Genomic DNA, 19,069 nt, shown 5'->3' on the forward strand with positions numbered 1-19,069 from the left:
CAAGAGTTTGTTATAAATGCAGTGCATAACATGGGATAGCCACTTCCATTTCTCTTGCATGCCAAGAACCTCCACTATAATTTTTTTTTTTTTAAAGCTAGCTTAATAATAGATTAATCCATGACCATAAGGATCCTCAACGTAGCCAAACAAACCATACCACAGTTCTGGAGACAGGATAGGCCCCCTCCCCTCAGGACATGGTTCAACCAAATGGAGGAGCTTAGAACAATAGAAGAACTACACTCGGGAGCGACCTAATACCACCGCAAAATATATAGAGACCTGGACACACTGGATCGTATCCACCACACAGGTAGACTTCACTACCCGCCTAGACGCTGACGACCCACCCGACAGACCTGACGCCCAAAACTGACCCCATCCCATCATCCTACCCACCTACCCTGTCACATAACTCGCATCCCCTCCCCCCCCTCTCGTTCCTCCACCCCACCCCTTCTCCCCCCCCCCAGCTTTCTCTTGCCTACCATACTTGGGCTGCAGGCCCACATTCCGAAAGAACTGAGACACGGCTGACCACTTAACGGTGGGATCACGAACCCAAAGGACACCCAACACAAAAAACACAGTGTCTTGGGGGTCACCGACACAATACTATCTGATCACCCCTCTCAATCAATGTAACATAGCCACACGCACGCTAGATCTAATCACTTTCACAGGTGCCAGATGAGAGGCCATACACAACCTATCCGAGGGGGAAATGCAAGAAAGGCACTAGAAGCCTCACTAAGGTATTGATGAATGGGGACCTGCGAGTCCAACAATGAAGCGGGCCTGCGTGCCCAAATAACTGTTTATGTTTACACCCTTATTCTAGCACACGTTGTGCTCTATTTACAATAATATTGAAGAGACCTGCGAGTCTCACCGAAAATGTCGATTATTTTCCAGTTGCGATACACTTGAAGAGACCTGCGCGTCTCACTTTGAACAGAAAATAATAATAAAAGTATATTTACAAAAAAAAAAGCTATTACCCCACATATTAACAGCCACTGTTTAAACATCTGTACAGACTCTGATATAACCACCTCTTCAAGCAGAGAATTCCACATCCTTACTGTAAAAAAGACTTTTCAAATATGTCTGTGAATGTATGTGTTTTTATATGGGATTGTGTATGTATCTCTGTGATTATGTGTGTGTACATGAAAAAAATGTGTTTGGAAAAAAAAAATAATAGATTAATAATGTTGTTTGAATAACAATAATATTCAGGGCTTGCAGAGTTTTGCATAACTGATCAAATCATATTGGTGAATTATTTTATTAATATTTTTAAGCATTCTAATGCATTAACTTTATTATAAAACATCCGTTTTTTTTTTTTTTTATATATTTTTCTCATTTCCCACATCCATATTTAAGTTCAGGTTGCATTACTAATGATCGTCTTAATTTTAGGGTTTGTTATATATTTCCCATATATATCTCTATTAGAATTAAAGCTGCAGTATGTTCATGTGCACATAATAGAAAATACATAATTATTATACATAATCTGTCCAACCCAACATCACCATGGACAGCCAAATTACAGAATGTCAGCCACTTTAAAAATAAATGTGTTAACCTACGTTCGGGTACTGACTGCATGCCAGCCACACAGAAGATGCACCCTATATATAAAGTAAATACACCAACATTTAGTGCTGTGTTTTATTATTGATAATTGTCTTACCTTACGTTTAAAATGAAACTGCCGGAGGTGGCCTTTTAATGTTATAGAAAGAAGTGTATGTGATGCTCATTCGGGGTCTAGTGCGTGTTTTTGTTTGACAGAATAATGATCCTAGTACCATGGTGTGCACTTTAATATGAAAATGATGTACTTGTAGTCCATATTGGCATGCTTTCGTGGACAAAGTCTGTGGATATAATGAATATCTAATACCATAGCTCCCAGCATGTCAAATGGACAAAGACACTTCAATTTTAGGGGTGACAGAGGTATGTGTGTGACCAGGGATGGGGCTGTTCTGAGAAAATATTAGTGACTCACTGATCATTTATGCAACTGAAATGTAATTTAGAACAAGAAGGATGTACCTTATTTACACAGACTGATTTGTGAACACATTTGAGTTATTTTAGTTGAAAGGCACCTTACTGTGAGTGTTATTGCTGAGGAGATCTGTAATACACTGAAACACGCAAACAACATGGAACTCCTGAAGAAGACAGAAATTAGGATAGAAAATAGGAACTGTTGGGAGACATGTAATTCCTTTATTACAAAGAAAAATATGTTAATATTATGTAATATAAATTGTTTCCTGTTGTGATATGGTTTGGTTGAAAAGCACATGAAATAGCATTGGGATAGCATTCCGGCTTGTAGTTCCAGGATGCAGCCAGTAGGTGGTGCAGGTAAACCACATATCGCCTTGTCATGCCGGACTCGGACTCTAGAGGTCGCTCTGCCACCGCTTCCATCCATGTGCTCTCCACCCCTCCCCGAGCTCCAGTGAGGGAATGTGATGCGGGCTCCGTGTCAGCACTGTGGGCCAGGCTTCCTATTCATACCGGAGCTGTCAAACCAGCCCCTCTCACCGAAACCACCGCGCTCCCTACCGGAAAACCAGGGCGGCCGGGCCGGGGGCTGTGTGCAGTGCCATGCGAGCCGCTCCCGGGAGGGCGAGGACGGGAGCCATGAACGAGGCCGGTTCTGCCTAGCTGGAGCTGCGGGGATGGAGCACACCGAGCTCCCGTGGGAGACTGCACCGAGCGCACACTGACAGCCGTGATTACCGCAGGCCCCGGGACACTGCGCTTTACTCCTCCCGGCAGAGGTAGGAGCATCCTCCTCAACCTCCTCAATCCATGTACCATAAACAGGGCTTCATCACCATCTCTGTGCTGGCCAGAGCTCCCTCCCCATCTCTGTGCTGGCCAGAGCTCCCTCCCCATCTCTGTGCTGGCCAGAGCTCCCTCTCCATCCCTGTGCTGGCCAGAGCTCCCTCTCCATCCCTGTGCTGGCCAGAGCTCCCTCTCCATCCCTGTGCTGGCCAGAGCTCCCTCTCCATCCCTGTGCTGGCCAGAGCTCCCTCTCCATCCCTGTGCTGGCCAGAGCTCCCTCCCAATCCCTGTGCTGGCCAGAGCTCCCTCTCCATCTCTGTGCTGACCAGAGCTCCCTCTCCATCACTGTGCTGACCAGAGCTCCCTCCCCATCACTGTGCTGACCAGAGCTCCCTCCCCATCACTGTGCTGACCAGAGCTCCCTCCCCATCACTGTGCTGACCAGAGCTCCCTCCCCATCACTGTGCTGACCAGAGCTCCCTCCCCATCACTGTGCTGACCAGAGCTCCCTCCCCATCACTGTGCTGACCAGAGCTTCCTCCCCATCTATGTGCTGGCCAGAGCTCCCTCCCCATCTCTGTGCTGGCCAGAGCTCCCTCCCCATCTCTGTGCTGGCCAGAGCTCCCTCCCCATCTCTGTGCTGGCCAGAGCTCCCTCACCATCCCTGTGCTGGCCAGAGCTCCCTCACCATCCCTGTGCTGGCCAGAGCTCCCTCACCATCCCTGTGCTGGCCAGAGCTCCCTCACCATCCCTGTGCTGGCCAGAGCTCCCTCACCATCCCTGTGCTGGCCAGAGCTCCCTCACCATCCCTGTGCTGGCCAGAGCTCCCTCACCATCCCTGTGCTGGCCAGAGCTCCCTCACCATCCCTGTGCTGGCCAGAGCTCCCTCACCATCCCTGTGCTGGCCAGAGCTCCCTCACCATCCCTGTGCTGGCCAGAGCTCCCTCACCATCCCTGTGCTGGCCAGAGCTCCCTCACCATCCCTGTGCTGGCCAGAGCTCCCTCACCATCCCTGTGCTGGCCAGAGCTCCCTCACCATCCCTGTGCTGGCCAGAGCTCCCTCTCCATCTCTGTGCTGGCCAGAGCTCCCTCTCCATCTCTGTGCTGGCCAGAGCTCCCTCTCCATCTCTGTGCTGGCCAGAGCTCCCTCTCCATCTCTGTGCTGGCCAGAGCTCCCTCTCCATCTCTGTGCTGGCCAGAGCTTCCTCTCCATCTCTGTATTGTAATGGCCAGAGCTCCCTCCCCATCTCTGTATTGTAATGGCCAGAGCTCACTCCCCATCTCTGTATTGTAATGACCAAAGAGAGCTCCCTTCTCACTTGAATATTGGGTTGTCCAAATCTCTTCCTTTCCGATCATAGCTCTCTGCTGCCCAGAGCTTCCTCCCCACCTGAATATTGGGCTGCCTAGGTCTCCCTCTCCATCATAGCTCTCTACTGCCCAGGGCTCCCTCCCCTTTTATCCATTATTTTTCACTGACAGCCAGGAGTCCTGTACTGTGTGCCTAGCGGGAGCAATGAATAGATACCGGTGACATAAGAGCTTTTTCTGCAATTCCTGTGATCTTCTTCCCTAGGGCTGGCTGGGCATCATGGGGAGTGTTGTTCAAACCATGTGGGATGATGCAATGGTTAGCCCTCACGTAGAATGCTGAGCCACCCCAGCATGATTGCTTTGTAATTAATGTTTGTGTACCCCATGGCAGCATGATTCATAGATGCTAGCTTGTCCAAGATGTGCTGCATTATGGACTTCACCTTATCATCATTATTATATGATGTGTTTTAATCTAAGACAATAAAGCGATATATAAACAAGCCTTCCTTGGTGAAGACCAGAGAAGTCATCTGTATGCAATGTAGACAGTCAGTCTTTCACTGTGTAATCTGATTACTCACTTTCTCTTTACAATGAGGCTTGCACATTTTTTCTCATAATAGCATTGCTGGTTAACCTTCGGTTCCTCAGGTGTCAGTTCTGTTCAATATGATGCTCAGCCAGCCATTTGACTTAGATGCCAAAGGTTAACCATTTCTACATTCAAGCCTGTTGAAAAATGTCACACACGGCCGGCTGCCTGTCAGCAATAATCTAGCTGTGCCTGTTTTGTTGCTTCTTGCAACAGGTAAATACTGAGCCATATTTCAAATGTTTTGTATTTCTGCAGTTATTTGTTGACTTGACCACTATATTGCAGGAAGAATCCTTCACAAGGCCCTCCTTGTTTTGTTAAATAATTGATAATAAAGAGTGATCGTTGCTTTATAAAGAGCAGTATTATGGCGTGGTTTTCCTTTTTCGGGTACAATATCTACGCCATCAAATATTGATTAACAATCGGATGTTGATTTTAAGCTATAACATTTGCCCAAATCTGACCATCTTAAAGGGAAAAACATTCCTCTGGGTGTCAAAAACAGAAAATACAACTGTGTACACCCAAAGTCAACAGTGCTGGGGATTAGATTTCTGTTTTGATTTATGATTTTCATAATGGCGCCTTATACTTAACTAAGCCCTGACCATTTAGGGACTTGACAGCAGTTCCTAGTGGTCTATACCATCAGCTGGGGTGCAAATATTTTCTATTCAAGAAAGTGTGCTGGGTTTACTAGATCTTGCTGACTTATTTGTTTTATGTTGTTTGTTGCGCTTTGAGACTAGGGGTCAAAACACAACTTTGGTTCAGAAATACAGTATTATTTGTGAAATATAGATGGGTAAAGGTTGGAAATAGACATAGGTCTGCCAATCAGTTGTGCGAGGTATTGTTGCTCGCTGTGGCACCTAAAGATAGAATGTCAATCAATGTCTTTGTAAGTCAAGACAAAGATTGCATTCCAGATTTTTGCGTGTTTTAGGCTAATATAGCTGAGTTGGAAAAATAGAATAGCTGTTTTGGACTACAATTTCAACTTGTCTAGTGAATTCTCCACAATTCATGGTTTAGTGTATAAGAGTGACATGTTGTTCCTGAACGTAACCCAGGAACTGCACTCAATCTTAGAACCAGGGTGCAACCAGATCTGGGTTCAGCACCAAATCCCAAATGTAATACTTCTAAAGAAAGGATAAGGGCACTCCAAAGGTTCAATTTCAGGCAATTTATTGTCACCAGAATGTGCAAAGCAACGTCAAGCTGACAAATGTATGTGACAAACACAATTATATAGCACACATCATTACAACAATTAATCAATAATACATAAATCAGAGGAATTAACAAATTAAATACACCCACCAATCGCTCTATGGATACAAAACACGTAGGAGATTTCATAGATACAATGAAGCACATCTGAAAAAAAGGGCAATTGTTTGCCAAACATACTTTATTAAATACAATCAAGCATATCTGAAAAGGAAGGGGAGAAGAATCAACCACCAAACACACTTGGGATGAAACACACACGAAAAGGGCTCTAAAGTAATTAATGCGATAGCAATGCGCAGTGCATATGTAAACAAAGAAAGAATTTTTAGAGAATTTTATGGCACAAAAGTCTCCCACAATAAATACAATGTTGTTCCTGTACAGCGTGAAAAACAATGTGCTGAGCAAATTCTGCAAATGCTTTAGCTGCACACACACAGAGTGTTCTGTAAAACATTAAAGGCAATGTTTACAGCAGCTTAGAGGCTGTACAGGCCGCACATCTCATCACCCTAGCTGTGCTGCATGTTTATACTCTTAGCGACAGTGAAAATCCGTTCACTCCAATGGCAGGCAGATGTGTTTACTGTCAATATCTGTGAACTATTGGTTCGTAGAGAAAGCAACCCATTTTAATGTTTTCAAATAAACATATATGGGAAACAAATATCTGTGTATGGCACTGGTGATGGTTTTTAGACAAATAAAAAAAAAATATATATATATATATATATATATATATATATATATATATATATATATATATATAACCTCTAACACACTGCCTCCGTACATACATTTTGGAAATAGTCTAATTATCTCTTCTGTTTTCTTACTGCAAAGACATTTAAGTGTTTGACATAAATGTTTTAGCTTACTTAAATATTCCCAATCCCAGATTATTAATAATTTTCAGGTGTGTAAAATTTGCTGAAGAGTGGATAACAGTAAGAACTATGCTCATACACCTTTTCTCAAATAGAATAGTTTGGTTTTCCTGCTGTTTCCTTTGACTACTCTTATTGTCTCAGAGTTGCTATGTACTGTAAGTTGTGGAAAATTCATTGCAGACACAGTATCATGAGAGACAGCAGAACAATGATAGCATGCTTTGTATAGATAGATTTAGAAAAAATCTTATTCCGATATTATCTGTATCACACTCCTATCTCTGCTTATCTTCAAACTTACATTTGACTCTCCCAGTCTCTGCAGTCCTTCAAAAATCACTTAAAACACACTTCTTTAGAGACGCCTATCAGCTCTCCCTTGAATTCCTCATCCCTTGCAACCACCCTTTGCCATTTCCCATGTACTGTGCCCCGCTCCCTCATCTCTCAGGTATATACAGATCGTCTAAAGGGTTACTCCAGACACCTAAACCACTTTAGCTTGCTAAATGTGCTTTATGTGTGAAAAGTGTTTTTTTTTTTTTTTTTTTTCATTTTACAAAATTAGAAATTGATACTTTTATAAACTTGGTTACACCCCCTTGGCTTTCAAACAGTCAACAGGTAATGTTCCTTTCTGGTTATACTGGCTTAATGCATCCGACCTCAAGAGGCAGCAGTTACCCAGAGCACCTGACTTATAAAGAATTCTCATTAAGCTGTATTGTGCGCCAGTTAGTATCCATAAAGGTATAAATTATTTTACTCAGTACAATGACATGTACTATGAGTAGAAAAATATTTACAGTTTGGATTATCAATGTTGTTCTGGAAAGTGAGCTCCAATCTTTATTACAGTATTGGAGGACTGTAAGGCAATGTGTTTGTGGCACGCTTTGCGGTGGTTTGCCATGTAGTTGAAAACTGGAGCTCTACATAAGATAACTGGAAAGGGCAATATTTGGTTATTCCAAATAGTGTAGTCTGTGGCTGAGGGACAATGTGAGGTTTACTGTGCTTTACTACTAGTTTTATAGAAATTATTTTTACGGCCCGTTTAAGGTACTCCTTGCATTAAATTACTTGGTCTGGAAAATGTATGGGACATATCGAGGGGAGGAGGGAGAGAGGGAGGAATGGACACGGAGAGGGAGAAATGGGACACATGGAGGGACTGAGAAGAGAGGGAATGGGACACATGGAGGGGCTGAGAAGAGAGGGAATGGGACACATGGAGGGGCTGATAAGAGAGGGAATGGGACACATGGAGGGGCTGAGGGGGAGAAGGAATGGGACACATGGAGGGGCTGAGGGGGAGAAGGCATGGGACACATGGAGGGGCTGAGGGGGGGAGTGAGAATGGGACACATTGAGGGGGGGAGTGAGAATGGGACACATTGAGGGGGGGAGTGAGAATGGGACACATGGAGGGGCTGAGGGGGGAGTGAGAATGGGACACATGGAGGGGCTGAGGGGGGAGTGAGAATGGGACACATGGAGGGGCTGAGGTGGGAGAGGGAATTGGACACATGGAGGGGCTCAGGGGGAGAGGGAATTGGACACATGGAGGGGGAGTGAGAATGGGACACATGGAGGGGCTGAGGGGGAGAAGGAATGGGACACATGGAGGGGCTGAGGGGGGAGTGAGAATGGGACACATGGAGGGGCTGAGGGGGGAGTGAGAATGGGACACCTGGAGGGGCTGAGGGGGGAGTGAGAATGGGACACCTGGAGGGGCTGAGGGGGGAGTGAGAATGGGACACATGGAGGGGCTGAGGGGGGAGTGAGAATGCGACACATGGAGGGGCTGAGGGGGGAGCGAGAATGGGACACATGGAGGGGCTGAGGGGGGAGCGAGAATGGGACACATGGAGGGGCTGAGGGGGGAGCGAGAATGGGACACATGGAGGGGCTGAGGGGGGAGCGAGAATGGGACACATGGAGGGGCTGAGGGGGGAGCGAGAATGGGACACATGGAGGGGCTGAGGGGGGAGCGAGAATGGGACACATGGAGGGGCTGAGGGGGGAGTGAGAATGGGACACATGGAGGGGCTGAGGGGGGAGTGAGAATGGGACACATGGAGGGGCTGAGGGGGGAGTGAGAATGGGACACATGGAGGGGCTGAGGGGGGAGTGAGAATGGGACACATGGAGGGGCTGAGGGGGGAGTGAGAATGGGACACATGGAGGGGCTGAGGGGGGAGTGAGAATGGGACACATGGAGGGGCTGAGGGGGGAGTGAGAATGGGACACATGGAGGGGCTGAGGGGGGAGTGAGAATGGGACACATGGAGGGGCTGAGGGGGGAGTGAGAATGGGACACATGGAGGGGCTGAGGGGGGAGTGAGAATGGGACACATGGAGGGGCTGAGGGGGGAGTGAGAATGGGACACATGGAGGGGCTGAGGGGGGAGTGAGAATGGGACACATGGAGGGGCTGAGGGGGGAGTGAGAATGGGACACATGGAGGGGCTGAGGGGGGAGTGAGAATGGGACACATGGAGGGGCTGAGGGGGGAGTGAGAATGGGACACATGGAGGGGCTGAGGGAGGAGTGAGAATGGGACACATGGAGGGGCTGAGGGGGGAGTGAGAATGGGACACATGGAGGGGCTGAGGGGGGAGTGAGAATGGGACACATGGAGGGGCTGAGGGGGGAGTGAGAATGGGACACATGGAGGGGCTGAGGGAATGGGACACATGGAGGGGCTGAGGGAATGGGACACATGGAGGGGCTGAGGGGGCTGAGGGAATGGGACACATGGAGGGGCTGAGGGGGACAGGGAATGGGACACATGGAGGGGCTGAGGGGGAGTGAGAATGGGACACATGGAGGGGCTGGGGGGGAGAGAGAATGGGACACATGGAGGGGCTGAGGGGGGGAGTGAGAATGGGACACATTGAGGGGGGGAGTGAGAATGGGACACATGGAGGGGCTGAGGGGGGGAGTGAGAATGGGACACATGGAGGGGCTGAGGGGGGGTCAGAATGGGACACATGGAGGGGCTGGGGGGGAGAGGGAATGGGACACATGGAGGGGGAGAGAGAATGGGACACATGGAGGGGCTGAGGGGGAGTCAGAATGGGACACATGGAGGGGCTGGGGGGGAGAGGGAATGGGACACATGGAGGGGGAGAGGGAATGGGACACATGGAGGGGGAGAGGGAATGGGACACATGGAGGGGGAGAGGGAATGGGACACATGGAGGGGGAGAGGGAATGGGACACATGGAGGGGGAGAGAGAATGGGACACATGGAGGGGCTGAGGGGGGGGAGTGAGAATGGGACACATGGAGGGGCTGAGGGGGAGAGGGAATGGGACACATGGAGGGGCTGAGGGGAAGTTTCTCGGTAGAAAAATCCGAACCATACTAGTTAGGAGGAGGAGAAGTTACTAGCACAGACAGAATAGCCCATTTGGTAAAAAACAAATAGCAAACAAAAAAAAACCTCTATTAAGTTTGAATGCATTTCTTGTGCCTTAAAGGTCGAACATCCATTGCACGTGGTCCCCTAGCTAAATCTATCTCCTATCATTAAAAACTGGCACATACAGTGCTTTGAAAACAAAACAATTAATTGACTTTTTAATTAAAAGCTTACATAATTGGGTTGCAGTTAAAGGTAAATTATACCCTTAGGATTTATGCGTTTAGTTTGTCATCGGTTGTGACTTTGCAATTCATGGTCTATAAGTCTTAAGGCTGGCTAAGCATTATGAGACACGTTTTCCAGAAAAGTCTATATTGCTAAGCTTGGCCAACATTGAGCTTTTCTGATGGTTTTTCATTACATAGGTATGTAATAGTTTTTGTCATAGTTGATATAGTTTTTTTTTTTTTATTATTTAAGGAGATAAGTGAATCACGTAGTTCGGGAATAGTCCATCTCTGAGTAGAATTTATTCTTTGCCCTAATGATGTCTCTTTTAACTAAAATATGATTTGGAGATAATGAATATCAATCCAATTGAATTTAAAAGTAAAATCTAAAATCTTACAGTTTCTACTGCCTTTGCCTTCAAAGGCTTATGGAAGTGTAGTTTCCTTACATTTTAGTTATAAATAAGCACAAAGACATTCTTATTCTCTCAATCCTTACAATTAAAGGGTAACTCCAAGCATCATCTTACTTCATATTTTAAGCCCTGACTACTGTTCCAGATTAATTATCGTTGAATCGATAGATACATACTGTATCATGATGGTAACTCACAACTAATTGCCCCAGTACTCAATCTAATTGCCCCAGTGCTCATTATAAGGTGCCAAGTTTGCTTTATAATCTTCTTTAAGTTTGCAGTGGCGCACCAAAGGGGATCAAACCCTATAAAATAAGCATAGGTTGTTCTGGTGCTTAGAGTGACCCATGCAACACTGTTTTTGCACACTGCGCAAAATTCTTGTAATACTTCACGGTTACTGTGCATGGAATCTTTCTCCCTAGCACGATGGTACCAGACGATGGACCACTAGGCATCTCTAGACCACTGTGTGAACCAATACCTCGATAACACAATGATCAAAGCCTGGGTGCATGCTTGTTACCCACTTTGACACTGCAGAAGTACCGTTATTTCTTCCCTTTTCCATCTCTGAGGATGGGGAAATCACACTGCGCCTATCCAGCACTAATAATAGAGCACTAAAAATAAATAAGTTAATAAACATTACTGTGTGACATATTGTCAGACCTTCCATACTTCCTTGATCTATTGCATGGTTTTCCTAATAAAACTTGGAAAATATCCCATACGAAGGATTCTGCTATTATTCTGTATAGTCTGTATGACTCAGCCAAGAGTTCTCTGGCAGAGATTCTACCTAGCAAGATTAGCAAATATATCAGGGCAATTTGGCTGCTTTTTGCATACACTGGCAGGCTTGCAGTATGTGTTGGGAAACAGGAGTCACTGGATGGAAGACACGGAGCAAACCAAACTAAAATGATCAAACCATAGCACCTTATGCACCTAATCATTTGTTTAATTATAAGTGGCTTCTTATTGTAAGCATGTTTGCTGCAGGCTTCTCTGTGCCTTGTTTCTGAAAATCTAATGTTATTTATCATGCTTTTGTTGCAGTTATCTTCACAGTAGAGCCTCTGGTACATTATATGTTTGTGCTATATCTGTAATTATAATATAAAAGGGGGTGCTGGCTGATGTAAAATCGAATGCAGAATAACAAAAGAGGTAAATGTCTACAACAAATACAAATACAAAAGGTATAAGTATCTCAGTGCAGTTTCATTACTTGTATATTGTTTAGATCTGCTAAGGGATTGGAGCTGAAATTATGTTATTGAATGTAAAAGTATTTTAAATGCTGAGAAAGGGTTTAAAGGAACATTCTAATGTTAAAAATAAATATGCACCGCCTTTCGTCTATCAACCTGTCTCCGGGCCAACGAAATACTGCACACACGCTGGTTGGTAGATGCGATTGCTGCTTGCTGTTGGCAAGCAGCAACAGCATATGCTGCTAACTGATTGGGGCTGCATTGTTTTGGCGCATATTCGCGTCATCATGTTGTTGCCGGCGGAAATCTAGCTATATGATTGGAGTTGAGCTCCTTTTTCCACTAAACAGCTCCATAGAAGTACAGAGCTTAGTCACTCGTTCTACTCTCCCTATATATACATTTAAGTCATGATATTTTTTGTTCTTAGTCATTAGAGGGGATAGATATTTATTTTCAGATGATTTTAATAGGCATTTGGGCTATTTACATTTATGTCGGACTGGCTTTGGTTCTGTTGTAATTAATACTAGTTATTTGAACGGTTTTAATTTAAAGTTATTTGTAAGTATATATGTTAAGATTTACACCATCCAAAATAACGTTTTAATAATTTGGTTGTTGTAATTTTTGTCATGGCCCAAAACTAGTCATTGTGCATGACCTAACCTTTAATGCCACAAATATAATGCTACAGCTTTACCGTGTTAAAACACTTTTTGTGTAGGGGGCGGGGCTGTACCGCTGAGCCGATCGGTCGCACGCCTGCAGAGCTCCTGCAACACAAAGCTTGAAACTCGACTAATACCGATAAAATACATGGCAAACTGATTTATAACATGGACAAGGGACACTAGAGGAGCTGCAGACCTACTCCATTAACAGCATCCTGACGCTCCGGTAGAATTTGAGACACTCTGCGGATTGCGGCCTAGCAGAGCGGAGGACGGGGTGGACGGCCGCCGCCCTGTCTTACTGCCACAGACCGAACTCTCGCATGCAGGAGAAGGCTGCGGCAGGACCTGATCTCCCCCCCCCCCCCTTTGGACCGGTGGGGGTTATACCGGTCCCCCCCCGGCTGCCCCACTTACCCTCGACACCAACAAGTGGCGACCGCTGAGAGGGCCTAAACAGCCATGCGGTTCACCAAAATGGCGGACGCACACCTCGAGCCAAAGCTGAATGAGCAGCCTAAACAAGCGACAAACACAAGCCTGGAACAGAGGCTGGATGAGCTCTTTGCCCGCTTCTGGGCACAGCTGGAATCCCGAGCCGAGGCCATCCAAGCTCGGAGCTGGAGGAGACCACGAGGGGGAAATGAGCAAGTAATGCAGGTACACCCTCAGGGCACTCACACCAAAAAAGCCACAAGCACAAGCAAACACAGCCCTCCTGGGCCGAGGGCCAAAACTCAGAACCCAGCACATCGCCCGCCACGAAAGACAACCCCCCACCACAAGCGACGTGAAAACACCCGGTGCCACTGCCATACCCCACACGGGGAAGATTTGGGCTCTGACACGTGCCCTCGAGTCTGTGGCCGCGCATGGCGGGCCCCTCGCAAGGCCTGGAGGATTGATCCATGGTGCACTGGCCCGACATCACCGCAGGACTACACCTATCGATTCCCGAGCATCGGGGTGGGGTGAGCAGACCAACCCAAGCCCAGGACTGAAGGACTGTTGCCAGACACCACCGTTAACCGCTACCATGACCCGCATGTATAATGCCACCCCACCGAGACCGCAACCTACCGAACCCTGACCGACTCGCTGCGCTACACGGCTCCACACGCTTCTCATACAGCATGGACCTACCGACCAGCGGACTCATCCAGAGTGAAAGCTGCAAAACCCTCAGTAAATTTTTTCTCACTCAAGGGGCGACAGTGGCGCTTATCAATGGCATAGATACAAGACAGACTCCTAGTGGTTCAATACCCAGTTAACTTTTGATAAAGCAGTCAATTCGTATGCTTAGGCTGTATGGCTATGTTACACTATGTTGTAGGCAAGACTTAGTACTGTTACCTGTTCTCTGTTGCCCCATAGCCTATATGCATACAGTGCAATCTATCTACACATCACATACAATCTTTGCATAGCTTAGTGGCCCTATTCTCTCAGCATACATTAGCATCGTTCACAAACCTGAAAACATGGGCACAGGGCCCTTCTTCTACTCCATTTTATGCAAACCGTGCTTAATTTTCAGTTTCACCCTGTTAATCCTTCACAAACCAGCAGTAGCACTTAGTGAACATAGAATGTGTGAACATAGCATGTGAAATGTCCATATACCTGAGCCTATTGTATAGTACAGCAAGACTGCACACTCATACGAAATCTCTGCTCAATATGACCTAATTGTTTGTCCCTGTATAGTTAAGCGAACCTGACCTCCTAAGCTAAGAGTACCCATGCATGTTTGAAAGCTGACTCTTATGTATTCCAGAATCAATATATGTATAATGACTCAAGCTTGTTGACCTCAACGCGACCCACCATATAAGGCGTTCTTATCTAGCCTATATTCAGCTTGCACTATAAACGTTATAAAATTGTGCCTTTTTCTCTAAATGCCACGAAAATGTTCAACTATGTTTGTATTCAAATTGCCTGGAACTGCCGTCGTGGCATCGCAGGCATGCTTGTTATATCTTGCACAGAAAAATAAAGAATATAAAAAAAAAAAACACTTTTTGTGTACATGCATTGCCAGAGTCACCTGCAGTTAGATCAACAGTCAGGTAAAATCAGATAATGCTTGGGATGCATTGCAAATTTATTGTTTACATTAGCTGAGAACAGCATTAACATCGTTAATTGCCCATGACTGACCAGAGGCTGGCCCTTCCTCCATGGCTGAGATCATGGGAGGCCTTTGCGCATGCGTGGCATAATGCCACACTGCACCAGTCAGCATGTCCTCATAGAGATGCATTGAGTCAAGGCATATTTATGGGGAATATTTAGCGCCTCCATGCGGAGCACTGCACACTGTGAAGCACTGGAATAGGAAGTACCTCTAGTGGCCATCTGAGTGACTGCCACTAGAGGTGTTACAAGGCTGTGTTTACATTGAAATGCCTGCAGGCACAGGCTATAGACACAAGAAACACTACATTAAGCTGTAGTGGTCTGGTGACTATAGTGTCAATTTAAGGTCTGTTATTGTTGTTAAAAATAAAGCTTTGTTAGTTTAAAAAAAAAATGGCTCCTAACTTCTTTAGCTGTCTCTTTTTGTCAAGCCTTGCTTATTTTATATCCCCTCTATACATTTTTGTAAAGCATTACAGAATATGCTGGTTCTATATAAATTATACATAAAGATGTATCATGTTCTTTTTATTTTTATTGACCTTCAATGTCCATGAGTGATTTGTAAATTTGAAGCAGTATTATACATACAAAATGATTCATATTGACCTTAAATAAAATACTGCATTCAGATACTTGCACGTAGTTCCCCTTTTATACACCATATTAACATATTGGCTTTTACATACTATTTTCTGTGCCTGTCCAAAAGAAATTTAATGCCAGTCAGAAGATATAGATACTAAATCACTGAACATTTACACCCAAAAATAATAGTTCACTTTGTCAATTGCATGCTTATAGTTCTTTCCAAAAGCATGTGCTCATATTCCTATATTTAACCACATCTGACAATGAGCGCTTTCTCTACGTGAGATGGACTTTTGGTTTGACAGATGCACGCTTTCCCTGTTTTACAGTTTATTGTGACTTCTTTCTCTTAATTGTTGAACTTAAATGTTATAATTTCTACACAGAAAGAAAACATGTCTTTTTTTTATTAATGTTTTGAAAGAAGCCACTGTCTGCTAAAAAACTGCCCCATGCTTATTGACTTATGGGTTGGCACGGAAACTTTTTATCGGCCCCTGTAGCTGTTCTGTAATTGGGCAATGATTCTGAACGGAGTACAATTGTGTAATTAAAAGTAATTTTGGGTTGATGATCTGCGTGGCTCTTGAAACATGGTTTAAAGGCATAATAAGTTTAGGAGAGGTGCTTTGTGGAACTCTGGATCTTCCAGGTATAACGTGTTCGATTCCGTAGCTTTACCTGGTTAAAGAATGTTTTTTTTTAATGGACATGTTTTGTAGTGGACAAAGTACTCATCATTACAATTCTAAATAGGTAATATGACAACAGCTGCCACTAATTGCCGGTTCCAGTATTTTCCTCTCTCTGGAGTGGCCGATGAACATTATTATAATTATTGATGTACATAGACCATTCTGCTAAAAGCATATCTCATTACAGTTTAATTTTCATGTATTGGGTTTCCTGGAGTATTATATTCAATGTTTGTATGTATATCTTTTCTAGCTAAATATAGATTTCTTTTCCATTTTCTGTCTCATGTTTTCAGTTATTTTTATATATTTTAAGTATCTCGATTTTTTTTTTTTTTTAATTTTTTTTTTGGACTCGGCAATGGTTTAAAATTATTTCATATTGTACTGCCTAAACATTTATATTTCCCTATTAGTGGCTACAGAAGGCATGTTTGTTATCAGTTGGTGGATTTGTGTGATTGAAGGTGTATACATTGTGCACTTATGTCTGTAAATATCAGGGCTCGAGAAATCCCAGGTAGAAATTTTGTCCTGGCGCCTGAGATTTTGTCCTAGTAGCCCTTTAGCGACGGCCGTCCACCCACACGCGGCAAAAATTTTTGGGAATCTAGGATTGATCCACATTGTTCCCCCATCCTGCCTTTAGCTAAAGGGCTTCAAATCCCAGGCACCAGGACAAAATTTCTAGTCGCCATGGCGACCTGGCGCCTGGGATTTGTTGAACCCTGACTTAACACACCCTTGACATCTCTTTATTTAGACAAGTGTGTATTTGCTAACTGTTTTGAGACACTTAATCAATCGATTTTCTACTCATGGACTTCTAACTATATTTAGCAGATTAACTGCAATATTTCTCCTTTTGTGTTTTTTTTTTTTTTGTAGCTTGGAAACATATATTTGATCCTTTTTTCCCTGTTCCAAATAAAGTTTCTAATTTTAATATTTTCTCATTCTTCGCATAAAGCATCGGAGTTGAAAAAGTTTCCAGTTTTAGCTTGCATATCAAAATAATTTGCTAGTTCTATGCAATTAATATTTCAGTGAATAAACTGCTTTCTGATATCAGGCTATAGGGTGTTTTAAGACCTATTCCTACCCAAGATCAAGATTAGGCCTTGATAACATACTACCTTTTAGAATTGCTGACATGTTAGCTGCTGCCAATGAGTCTACACTATCACAGTCACACTGTTCTGATATTTGTCAACAGCACTTTTGACATTATTAGTTCAACAACAAAGTCACCACATTCTAAATTAAGCCGCTCAGCTTAAACGTTCCCAATCACTCTGAAGAATTTATCAACACATTAATAGAACCATATTTGCTTTATAGAATTCAGCAGCCAAAATGACTCATGTCACTGAAAAATATTTTTGTTAAAGGGATCCTATAGTGCCAGGAAAACAAAACCGTGTCTGGCACTATAGGTTTTTAAGTCCCCCCCCTCACCCCCCCTGCTTACCTAAATCCAGCGCCAATGTCCCTTGGTGCTGGGCCAGGCTCCGCCCATGTCCCTCCCCTGGCGACGTCAGCCATCAGACATGGTGCCTGGAGTCTGTATGTGCAAAGATTAGGCCCTCTGCTGCCAGAGGTATAACTCCTCCTTAGCAGTATCATTAGTCAGCCTGGAAATAGAGTTCCTGGCTGGCTAATGTTAATTCTGTGCTTATTTCTGTGCACTGAATTTCATTCATTGGCTGAGAGTGGTCAGCTCATGCTCGTAGCCAATAAATGGCCAACATAATTAGCATCTGGCTCTACTGAATCCAGATGCATGTCATAGCCAACCTTAAAGGAGACTAGGCCCCTGGCAGATCCAAATAAGAAGGCAAACCAGTGCGTAACAAATTGCCTCCCTACTGGGAAATGTGGCCAGGGTATTCATTTTATTATAATTACTACAATGGGCTGTAGTGGTTATGATGCTTAGAATAACCCTACAACTGACACCTTGATTAGTTTGGCAAATGGTTTTGCGCATTCGCGCAGAACAAGCATCACAAATCCATTATGTTAACATGAGGAATGCCACCAGTTTCTAAAAAAAATAATAATCCTGGTTGATCAATTAAAGCAAACGAAGTACAAATAAGTGCTGTTTCATTAACATAGCATTGCAAAACCGATGACACAACAAATACACATGCACGCTATGCCTAAAATATTCAGTTTGAGCATGCTTAAACATACACGAACATTAGTGTTGATTTTGAAAACGCCAAAATCTTATTAACACCTATAACACCTGTCATCTATCATCATTGCCGCTGCACTACAAAAGTAGCCAAACAGATAGGTCAGATTTTGCCTGTTAAGTTAATAATGAATTCTAATGTTACTTTCAGAAAAGATTGGGACTTTATTGAAATGTGATCACATTGAAAACACATACCGGTACTAGTTTCTGATAGTTATCGGAGCTAGATTGTGAGCAAGCCATTTTAGGGCCATCTACGTTGTGCTGAATAACACACTGTTGCATGATTTTATTTAAAAGCTATCTTAAATAATGAGGTGGCAGTACGTTTATAAGTTGCAGTCTTCCAATACATTCTTCATTTTTCGTTATACATGTAGAAAAGGTCACAGAGCACTATGCTATTATGCTCATTGCATAGTTTATGGTTCACGGAGGGTCCTTGCCGCTCTCTGAATGCATACGGTTGCTTAGAACTGAAGCAATTTGCAAAACTCACTGCAGCTATAAGCTTGCCCCTTTGGTCTTGTAGCACTAGAGGATAAAGTTATGCTTCTAATGTACAACTCCATTTACAAAATAAAGAGCTGTTGGTAATCCAATAGCAGCCTTAGTGTAGCATATTCAGCAGTCCCACTCATCTGAT

The 19,069-nt window shown here is 44.3% G+C and overlaps 1 protein-coding gene across 1 annotated transcript in view; it reads left to right on the forward strand.

Annotated features, from left to right (window-relative positions):
• Nucleotides 1–2,504: 2,504 nt before the first annotated feature.
• Nucleotides 2,505–19,069, forward strand: part of PITPNM2 (phosphatidylinositol transfer protein membrane associated 2) — a 274,134-nt gene continuing 257,569 nt past the window's right edge. Inside the window, exon 1 of the mRNA XM_063454307.1 lies at nucleotides 2,505–2,819. The gene's annotated coding sequence lies outside the window, so the exon portion shown is untranslated. The remainder of the gene's footprint in view (nucleotides 2,820–19,069) is intronic.

The sequence above is a fragment of the Pelobates fuscus genome, chromosome 5, assembly GCF_036172605.1.
Source record: "Pelobates fuscus isolate aPelFus1 chromosome 5, aPelFus1.pri, whole genome shotgun sequence".
Taxonomy (NCBI): Eukaryota; Metazoa; Chordata; class Amphibia; order Anura; family Pelobatidae; genus Pelobates; species Pelobates fuscus.